Source organism: Kogia breviceps, chromosome 1 (genome assembly GCF_026419965.1).
Source record: "Kogia breviceps isolate mKogBre1 chromosome 1, mKogBre1 haplotype 1, whole genome shotgun sequence".
Taxonomy (NCBI): Eukaryota; Metazoa; Chordata; class Mammalia; order Artiodactyla; family Physeteridae; genus Kogia; species Kogia breviceps.
Genome location: NC_081310.1, coordinates 9,838,710 through 9,850,280, shown reverse-complemented (window position 1 = coordinate 9,850,280; position 11,571 = coordinate 9,838,710).

Genomic DNA, 11,571 nt, shown 5'->3' with positions numbered 1-11,571 from the left:
TTGGTATAAGCTTGATATTACATGTGATTATATATGTATATATAACATATACTCAATTACTACTCACTCATTGAACTGTAAAACCAACTCCTAAATTTTATATAATTTTTTCATTATTTCAGGGTGAGAAATGGTTAATACCCGGTATACTCCCCTGACACGACCCACTAAGGTTAATGTAAGAGTGAAAAACATTACGTTGCAGAAGACACAATTTCAGACTCAAATTCTACTCTGGGCTCTGAAGCTCAATAAATGTGTGACTATATTGGCAAAATGGAAATAATAATAGTACCTACCACAAATCCTTAGTTACAATGATTGAAAAAGATGGTCCTAATGAAGTATTGGGCACATTGTTAAAGTGTTACTAAGATTAGTTTTTCCTTTGATTATTATTATTGGTGGTGCTGGTGGTGGTTCTTATAAATTCCATCTATGCCTGCCTTGTCAACTATTTTTAGTTCATAATTTTTATTCTCATGTAAAATTTTTTAAAACTTCAGAGAAAACATGTGACAAATACAAGCTAGTTTTACCAGAGTTTAATCACAGAAACTAAACCACCAGTGTGTAGGTAAACACACATGCAGGCACATACACATTTCTTGCAGAGATTTATTTGCCTTATGCAATTGTGGGAACTTATAGGCAGTCTATGTATTGCTGTTGTCTCTGAATCTGATGCTGGAGCCTGAAGGCCATGCAGCAGGCCATTGGGAAGAGTATATGTGGCTGTAAAGTAAGGGAGAACAGGGACAACATGGACTCTACTAGTGTGAGTTAGAACCTAAAATTAGGATAGATTGAAACCTTTGTCACTTCTAGCTGTCCCTGACCTTAACATATGTGTGGTTATAAAAGAAAACAAAATCAAAAAACCAAAAAGCAAAAGGACTGGCACCTTTCATTGGAGGGCAAAAGACACACTGTGTTGAGGAGTCAAAGAACCACCAACACAAGGTGACCCAGCAGATGAGTAACAAGTTATGAGCCATAGAGTGGCTGCTGCTTCCCTTCTCCCCCAAGAATCTCACACGAAAATATTTTTTTTAATTCAACAAACTGAGAAACATACATGGAAGAGAATTCAGTGAAATATAGTTCAACTAAGTCAAGTTGACACATTTCAAAGCCACCACACTAATAAAGAGTTAAGTGATAACAACAAACTTAAGTAGTGATAAAATGGTGCCTATATTTCATTATATATTTATCCAAACCCATAGAACGTACAACACCAAGAGTGAGCCCTAAGGGAAACTATGAACTTCGAGCGATTATGATGTGTCAGTGTAAGTTCATCCTTGGTTAAAAATGTACCATTCTGGCGCTCAGTGTTGATAACGGGGGAGGCTACGCAAATATGGGGCTGGGGAAATATGGGGAATCTCTTGTACCTCGCTATCAATTTTGTTGTAAATCGAAAACTGCTCGAAAAATTAAGCCTTAAAACAAAAGAATGAAAAGTAGTGGTAAGACATCTCTTAGAGTCTTAGAAAAAAAAATAAATTCCCTTTCCCCAAAGCTGAAAGTCAACTGACTCCCACAGTGTGGGTGGGGCAGTTACAGGTCAATTAATTCTGTGTGTCACCAAGATCAGCTCATGTTTGTTCGCTTGCTTTTGCCCCCAAGAAGTGAGAAGAAATGGAAAAAACAATGTCTAATATTTTCAGAGTATGATTTCATATTTTAAATGCTAATATTATTAAAGTGATTCTATTACCATCAAATGTATGCATAGGCAGCAGCCTGACAAAGTTCTTTAAGAACACAAACTAAACATTTTATTGGATGTATAAAACTGTAATAATGGGTATAGTAAAATTTAATTTAAATCAGATAAATTGAGCCAACAATTACGCCTTATTTTCCAAATCACATTTGCTTTTTATCCCCAATATTATACTCTTATTACCATAAAGTCTAAAGTATATATCACATATGGAACACTATTAGTGTTTCATTTTGGAAATAAACTATTCTTTTATTTATTTATTTATTTGGGGGTATGTTGGGTCTTCGCTTCTGTGCGAGGGCTTTCTCTAGTTGCGGCGAGCGGGGGCTACTCTTCATCGCGGTGCGCGGGCCTCTCACTATCGTGGCCTCTCATTGCGGAGCACCGGCTCCAGACGTGCAGGCTCAGTAGTTGTGGCTCACGGGCGTGGCTGCGCTGCGGCATGTGGGATCTTCCCGGACCAGGGCTCGAACCCGTGTCCCCTGCATTGGCAGGCAGATTCTCAACCACTGAGCCACCAGGGAAGCCCGGAAATAAACTATTCTTAAGACTAAATTTAAAAAATCTCTTCTTCCTTTCCTTCTAATTTCTAATAGAATCCAGTTTAATCTTACTCAACAGATTGTCAGAAAGCATTAAGCAGACATATTCTTAAGAATATTCAGCCCAAACCATGTTTTTTTTTTTTTACCGCGATAATTACTACTGCGTATATCTATAGAATGGTTAGCTTGAGGCTTTAGCGAATAAACTGACTCATATTCTGCTTTTCTAGTAATAACATTGTTATCTGATTCCTTTTCTTGCAGTAGCTTCACTAACAACAAACAATATTATTTATCTCAATGTGTTTTATCTTCAAGACCAAACTTGCTGTTAGAAAACATATCCTAATATTTTAAAAAATTGATTATAGGAAATAGTCAAAGCTTAAAGTAGGAGAACAAGCAGAGACTCTGCTCCATTTTTCCCCAGAGGGATTGAAAACTACTTTTATTGCACATGAAATCACCTTTCATTTAAGACCATGCTGAAATTGACCATTGGTATGTGAATAGAAGCTTTGGATTCACCTCATTAGGGGTTTAATTAATATAGGGGATGGGACAGGACAAAATTATGAAGCAAAAATCTTAAAGGTAGATATTAAATCACTAACTTGCTACTTGAAAATTTAAGAATTACTTGCTTCAACGACCTGTGGGAAAATGGTTTGGGTGCTAGAGAAGAAAACCTTAAACCATAAGAAGGAATAATTCCACTCTTTTATAAATTGACCAAACAGTCAAATTTTATTGCTTCGTTTTTTCACTGCAAGCTCCTGTCATCATTAAAGCTAGCTAGTACAAAAGGAACAACCATAGCAGTCAACATTCTTGAATTTTACAAGGTATAGTCAGTTTCTTAGCGGCATTGGATTTTACTTGTTACTTAATATTTATGGGTATGATTCTGAAACTAAGTTTTCTTTATTGCACACTTTTAGCCTATGAAGGTACTGCTTTAAATGCATGATTTAGTCCAGTGCAAACTAATTAAATAAAATCAGTTTCTTGAATAGTGGAAAGCAAACCTACTGCATTCCATCTATCACAACTGACACAAAGACTTACTTTGTGGGTAACAAGCGTTTCCATTTTTTTTTTTTTTAAAGAGGAATAAGGATGATTTTTATGTTTTTACCATTAAAATGCTTTTTTTATTCCTCATATCCCTAACAATATATGAGTTTATTTAAATATTAGAATTGTACTTACAAGAAAAGCAGCCACTTTGGTTAATTCAGAATGGTATTTATGTTGTTAAATTCAAAGAATTAATGTAAGAAATTTGATACTTGTTTCTTGGTTATGACCTAGTTGAGAACCAGGTAAGAGGAACATGCCATCTTGGTTCTGGGGAAACAAACAGATTACTTACAGTAAACTAGATAATTCTCAAAAGTAGAATTTTGAGGACAAAATGTTTTAAAATAATAAATGTAGGATGATATCTTTTATATGAAGCTTAAACTCATGCAGGAGACCATATATTGCTTAACTATGCAAACAATTCTAGTGACCTCGGATTATAAACACAAAATCAGGATAGAAGGAGTGAACTGAGGTTGGAAAAAGTAGTTGGAGGCTTTAACATCATTTGATGATACATCAATTTTTATTATATTCTACATAATATCTTTTTCATATTTAGAATTTTTATAGTAAGTTTTGTTGTTGCAGTCGTTTTACAGGTATCTGCACAATTCTGCCAGCTGTCCAGCTAGGAATGCACAATATCACCCTCACATGTGACATTAACTTCAAGTTCAGAGGTTCCCCAAACTACACTCAGGTTTGATCTTTCTAGCAGGACTCGCAGAACTCACTGAACGCTGTTATATTATAATTGGCCGAGGGAGGAGGGAGGAAGGCAGAGGCTAGAGAAGGTACTAAATGTGGAGCTTCTTTTGTCCGTTTCCATGAAGTCATGGACGGCACCACTTTCACAGCGTCAGTGTGTGACCGTATGCTGGAGTCTCGCCAATCAGGGAAGTTCACGAGTCTCGGTACCCAGATTTCTAATCAGGGCTCTATCACACAGGCTTAACTGAACCTTCAACTGGCAGATCTCAGTTTCCAGCTCCTCAGGAGATCTAACTGATACCACTCAACCCAATGACCCCACCTTGAGTCACACTGTTACTATCTGGCGGCCCAAGGCCCCCAGGCAAACAAAAATACTCCTCCCAAGCATGTCATTCAAAGGATACAGTATAGAGATTACCTCCCAGAAGTACAAAGCAAAGGCTACACCTCTCTTTGGTGAAGGTTAAATTACCACCACACAACATCTCACACACATAAATAAATGAATACAGCTTCGCTGGTGGCGCAGTGGTTGAGAGTCCGCCTGCCGATGCAGGGGACACGGGTTCGTGCCCCGGTCCGGGAAGATCCCACGTGCCGCGGAGCGGCTGGGCCCGTGAGCCATGGCCGCTGGGCCTGCGCGTCCGGAGCCTGTGCTCCGCAACGGGAGAGGCCGCAACAGTGAGAGGCCCGCGTGCCGCAAAAAAAAAAAAAAGAATAAATACATTCTCTGGGAGGTAGATTATTGGAGAGCTTAACTTTCTGCAATATTTTAAAGTTTTAAGTAACATATATCCTTTCATAATAAAGAAAAAAGACCCTTTAACACTAATTTGAAAAGATACACGCACCCTAATGTTCACAGCAGCGCTATTTACAATGGCTGAGATGTGGACGCAACCTAAGTGCCCATCAACAGGTGAATGGATAAAGAAGATGTAGTGTATGGAAGACCCAGAGAACATCATGCTTAGTGAAATAAGTCAGAAAGAGAAGGACTCTATCTTAACACTTACACGTGGAATGTAAAAAATAAAACAAACGGAAGTATATAACAACAACAAAAAGATCCTTTAAAAAAAGAGAGAACCTTACATAATTCTGACACCTCTCATCACTTGATCATTGAGATCATTGAGAAATACTGTTGTAAGAAGGGCTTTTGGCTCAGCGGCAAATAATCAAAAACTTCCCTTTAAAAAATCCTTATCTGCCAGAAACACTTCCAGAATTAACTCTTTTAACAGCCACTTAGTGATTTAGGTAAGGACTTTCTCTAGATAAATGTATCTATTTGAGAGGAAAAAAAATTGGATTTGAGAAGCCATGCATAACCATAGCTTTTTAGTTCTTTTTAATCAATCATATTATCACTGCATAATTTTTCATCAGGCACTTTGAAAGGACAGGAGCTGTTTCCTCATCTGATGTTTTTCTCCTCTTCTTTTATAATTTTATAATCCCTCTCTTTCTGTCTCTAATCACATACATTATTCTTTGTAGCATGGAAGGTCACATCTTAAGGACTGAGCTGTTGCTCCATTTTAAATAGATTCAATTCTCAATCAGAAAATGCATTCATTGATCCATTAGTCTTCTGCACCAAAGAAGACAACAGAAAACAAAGAATGGGAAAAACAAAAATGATGTGTAATGATTGACAGACTGTGAACATTTAGCCTGAAATGTGAGAAATTATATAAACTGGTACTTTCTTAGAATCAAATATTTGAGGTGCAAAGAGAAATGTAAAATATATGCTGCATTTGCTATTTTTTGTTTGAAGTGAATCTAGTGAAATATATTAGCATAATGGAAAATTACTTAAGGAACTTCCCTGGTAGCACAGTGGTTAAGAATCCACCCACCAATGCAGTGGACACGGGTTTGATCCCTGGTCTGGGAATATCCCACGTGCCGTGGAGCAACTAAGCTCCATGCGCCACAACTACTGAGCCTGTGCTCTAGAGCCTGCAAGCCACAACTACTGAGCCCACGTGCCACAACTACTAAAGCCCGCACACCTAGATCCTGTGCTCCAGAAGAGAAGCCACCGCAATGAGAAGCCCGTGCACTGCAACGAAGAGTAGCCCCTGCTCGCCACAACTAGAGAAAGCCTGCGCACAGCAACGAAGACCCAATGCAGCCAAAAAAAAAAATTAATAAATAATTTATTAAAAATTATTTATTGTCATCTTCAATTAGACATTATCTACTAATGGTTACTGAGTTTCTCTGTACGTGAATAAAAGAATAATTATGTCTTTCCTTTCCCATATGCTAGAAAAAACAACAATAACACCAAAACAGGTTGCAGTTGCAGCCTGAATGATTTACCCTCAGTATGTTAAATATCGAACTGAGATGTTAGAATGTCTTTCTTTTGAGTGCTTAAAAACCCATGATAAACTTAAATGACTAAGATTTGTAAGTCTCTGAGTATGAAAGAAGGACTGAAGACCTCTTGAGGTATCTTCTACAATCTCCTACCTTTGGAGACTCTATTATATGTTAGGAAGACCGAAGCAGAGAAGAAGATCGATAGAGAGCAGAGTTCTGATTGTAAACTAGTAGAGACGTCAACAGGCTATTCAACACTGTGCTGATAAAGTCTTGTCAGTATTTGTAAGTCATCAAGGAATTTACAAGAAAGGGGACCCTGCAGGTTCTTTGAGGCCTCCTGGTACAACACAAATAAATCTCTTGGATTTGGGAGCCCACAGTAAAAAGGACACTAAATACTCTGACTTCGAACCTAGAGCTTCTTCCCAAAGTAAGAGAAACACGTGTGCAGAAACTATTATCTCCTAAGAGCTGTTCAGTAAATATCTGTCAAATAGAAGAGAACAGAACAGAATAGAACCATCATGAAGCATTTAAATGGCAGGGTATTTAGGAACAAGTAAAACTGTCCCTTCTTGGCTTTTTTCTAAAACTAATTTTTACTGGAGTATAATTGCTTTACAGTGTTGTGTTAGTTTCTGCTGTACAGCAAAGTGAATCAGCTATACATATATATCCCCTCTTTTTTGGATTTTCCTTCTTGGCCTTTTTAGTATTTCTTGCAGTTTCTACCAAGTGTGGAATATGATAATATACATATAAGAGGTACTACTAAGTATTTTTAAAATAACATCCATTAAATCAATAAAAGTGTACATAGAGAAAAATACAAAAACAACATAAATCTAGTAAATGTACATTTAGATATTTTAAAAATCTGAAAGTAATAACAAAAGTAAAACTGCAAGGCTATAAATTTGGTCCTTAGATGTTTAACATAGTTCCAACTGATTACAGATAGCTACTATTTTATTATTGAATTCAGTGACTCGATTTGTTAAAGTGCATCTTATATTAGGAAGGGATCAAGGGTAGTAAAATGATAGTAAATTTTATGAACAAAAATATTTTTGATATAATTAATTTTAAAGAAAATTTAAAATAGGGACGTATTATGTAATTTGTTAAATATTTTAATACGATTATTTTTTAATAAAAGTAAACTTAATTGAAATTAAACAATTATATATTGTACCTACTCTTGGCAATTTACCCCAGCACATTTTAAGGATTTGGGATCTTCTGGCTTAATGTGTTTAATCCTTCATTCACTCAGTAAAATAAGAATTATCCCTAGTAACAATAAAGGAAAAGAGACGAGTCCCTTATCACAAGGCTCGCATCTGAGAACTACAAAGTCTTGGCACAAATGACTTCATCCAACACTCCCGTCACTCACTCACTCACTCTCTCTCTCTCTCTCTCTCTCTCTCTCTCTCTCTCTCTCTCTCTCTCTCTCACACACACACACACACACACACACAGAGTCTAACAGACCAAGCTCTACCATGACTTTTTCAGATCAACATTGTAACCATCAGACGACCCCAACATCCTTAATGATGAGAAAGCTCAATGTTGCCAAAAATATTTAGTTTGTTCCAGCCAAAACCTGTAGGTCCCTAACCTCCTTTTTCTTAGAACATTCACTTTAGAAAACTTGCTATTGTAAATCCTCTTTTTGCCACTTGGAGATGTAAATCTTTTACAGCCCAGAAATGTCATTCCCAAGTTGCTAAGAGCCACATCTTTGAAATGTAATCATCAAGAATGTCCTTCAATACTTTTCCTTAGTACATCCCAGCATTTTAAAAGGCTCTCACCTTTTATTTTAGCACAGCTGAGTTCAGTTTATGCTGGAGTCTCTCTCTCCTACTGCAATAGTCCAAATACAATTTGTCTAGCCACCCTTGACAAATGCCCAGCTCTGTTTCTCTTTGATAGTTTCTTGGCGCTGACTCAGATCTGGGTAGGAGTCACCATCAGACACTGGACCGGAACAACCGCACCTCCCGGCATGCACTGAGACTTTTGTCTGCTTGCTCATTTGTGTGTGTGGTGGTAAATTCAACTCCTGTTCTAGTGCCCCAGACTGATATCTATTGAAGCAACGTGAGAACAGATTTTGATTCTTAAGTTTCTGAGTATATCCTAGAGGCTGAATTAGAAGCCCAGGCTTTCCTGTTTGTAACTTGAAGGGCACTTCACCGCATTTCTCATCAATACCAGGGCGTTACATTCTACCTGTAGCACCACCTCATTTCCTGCCCCCCTTCCTTGGAGTCACAGAACTTTAGCAGTGAAGGGTTTTGATCATTTACCTCATGATTTGCCTTTCTCAGCCTCTTAACATTTCGTAAAGCTCAGTGCAACTTCCTTCTCGGTTATACTATCACAGGAGATCTATTAAGAAGGAATCTGCTCATGAAATGGAGTATCAGAATTCACTGCGGTCCCCAAAGGGCTCCTTCTGCAAGTTCCCAGCTCCTCCCAATATGTACATATCTCGAATAAGTACACCCTCTAGCCTGCATGTTGTCTAATTAGTTAGAGGCTTTTCCCCCCCGCTAAAACACCTCAGCAACATCACTGCCAAAATCTTCCTAGAAGGAACCCTCTCTACCATCTCTACTGACAGAGGGTCGCATTTCACTGGCAAAATAGTGCAGGAAATTGAAGAGGCCACATGCATTAGTCAGAACTCCACCGTCCTTACCGTCCTCAGTCATCAGGCACCAGAGGAAGCAAAACTGGATGAACTGTTTGAAGAATTTAACTTAGCATGGTCACAAGTATTAACGGCTCTAAGATCTTGACTCCTACATCCTCATAGGATGTTTCACATCCTGTTTCACATCATTGCACGAAGACCCATGAGAATGCTCTACTCACCCTGGCAAACAGAGAACTCCAGTCTAACTCCTACATATACAATCAGGAATTAATTAAATACACACAGTCATTTAATCAATAAGAAGTCAAGGTTGCCTTCCCCCTCAAACTCTCTGATCAACTCTTACATGATTCATAATTAGGAGATCTGCTATTTCAGAAATGCTACCACTGGAAAACTAAACGTGAACCCAGATGGAAAGAATCTCATACTGTTTTACTCATTGCTAACACCGCTGTCAAACTACAAGGTGCTCAACTTTGGATCCATTTTTCACAGCTAAAGAAATGCAAGAACTGTTCAGAGTGGAAGAACACTACAGCTGGAGTCCTCAAAGGGAGCCTCCGTCAAGAGTCTCCAGGAGCCAGCTGCAACTAGAGGCAGATGGGCATCCAAAGAACTACAGATGACGTCACAAAGTAGGCAGCTTCTACCCAAGGTGACAGAACAAGATCACCCCGGATTCCCCTTCTTTGTCCCCTGTCTTTGCATTCTTGCCCCCTAAGCATTCTTTTATGCTAGTCCTATATCCAGCACAACACTCTGGGTCCATTGCTATGGCGCCTCCTTCTTGCCCTAAATATATCCCAGTCCTCCACCATAATCCCCATCTCTCAATCTGACCCATGTTTTCCTATTGGGACCACAATACCCTCCTTCTCTTAGCCCGCCAGGAAGCCAATGAAACAAACCAAAGTAATTAATTACTGGGTTTGCTCTCACCCCCACTCCCAGCCCTAAAATTGGTATCCCCTTAATAATTGCCCATTTATGCTTTTACATGTAACTCTGTCAGGAAATACACACACCCAACCAGGTAAGTCTTCCTTTTTAAATGATACTATACTAAATGATGACTTAAAGGCCCTCAAGACTGGGACTACAGTGTGGCCTCTCTAACCCAAGAATGTGGTGTTTTACTAGAAATCAGTTGAATGAATATAGTTACCCTGTGGGACATGGGAAATGCCCTAAGTCCTTATACCAAAGTGCATTCTATTTTCATAAAACTAGAACTTTTTGTAAAGGCCAAACTCCCTTTAGGGACACCATTCTCCTTCAATGCCCTTGTGACGTCAACATCATTTATTCCATACAGTATACAGGCAGAAGACATTGCTAGTTAAATGCGACCAAAATACCAACCAGTCAGAGATGATGGTACGACCCATCCTTTGACGCCTACTCCCAACTAGTCCTTCAAAATTCTATTACAACCACTAAAAGTAGTGACCAGTCCTATTACGCTCTTAAGAAATGTTATTTTATGCAGTCATAAAGCATACAAAGCACTTTCAGCCCACCAGACTGGCCTCTGATATGTGGCTGTCCCTCAAATGGCTATCTAAGACAAACCTCCCAAAGGACAAGTTAGAAACATGAGAGATCATGGAACCTCTGGTCCTGACACTCCTGCACAAACCACTACTAGATTACAATAGTCTTAAGTGGGTCCTGGAGAAGGCCACTCACTCAGGCCAAACTTACAGGGCATTGTGTTCTCCGTATCTTAGCCCTCCCCATCATTTTAGCCCTCTCCTGTTCTGGGAGATATACTAGACCCATCGGTCTGCCTCTGTCTGTTAAATGCATCATTGCCCCTGTAGAACCGCTGTGCCACTGCTAACATTACTAAGCCTCCATGGTTGCCTCACCCAGCACTTTGACCCGTCCTGAACCTGAAAGCAATGTCTGGACCCTCCTCAAGCACCTCAACATGATGATTAATAATTGTTCTATGAAGAAGAGATCCACTCTTTCTCTTGAACAAAAAGAGGGACTGAGAACCACAAACTCCTGGAACATATGACTCCACCTAACACTTTCCTTCACACACACACACACACACACACACACACACACACCAAACACACACACACAATGACCAAACTTTAGCATGACTACTATCAGCTCAAGGTCTTGTCTTGAGGATGACACCACTCTTGTAAAATGCATGCCTAGGAAAGTGCATCACTTCTAAACGAAGTTAGTGTTCATTCCTCCCAAAACCTGATTAAAGACTCTTGACCTCCCTTTTCCTAGAGCATTTACTTTAGAAAACTTGCAACTCTAAATCCTTTTTCTGCCCATTTGAGATGCAAATCTTCTAAAACCCAGAAATGCTTTTCTCAAGGACCCAGGAGCCATCCCTTTCAAATGCAATCATCAAGAAGGATAGAGCCCCCAGGTCCCAGTCTCTGTGGGAGAGTAGGACCCCAACTTCAGTAAGCGTCAATTAGCAAACACAG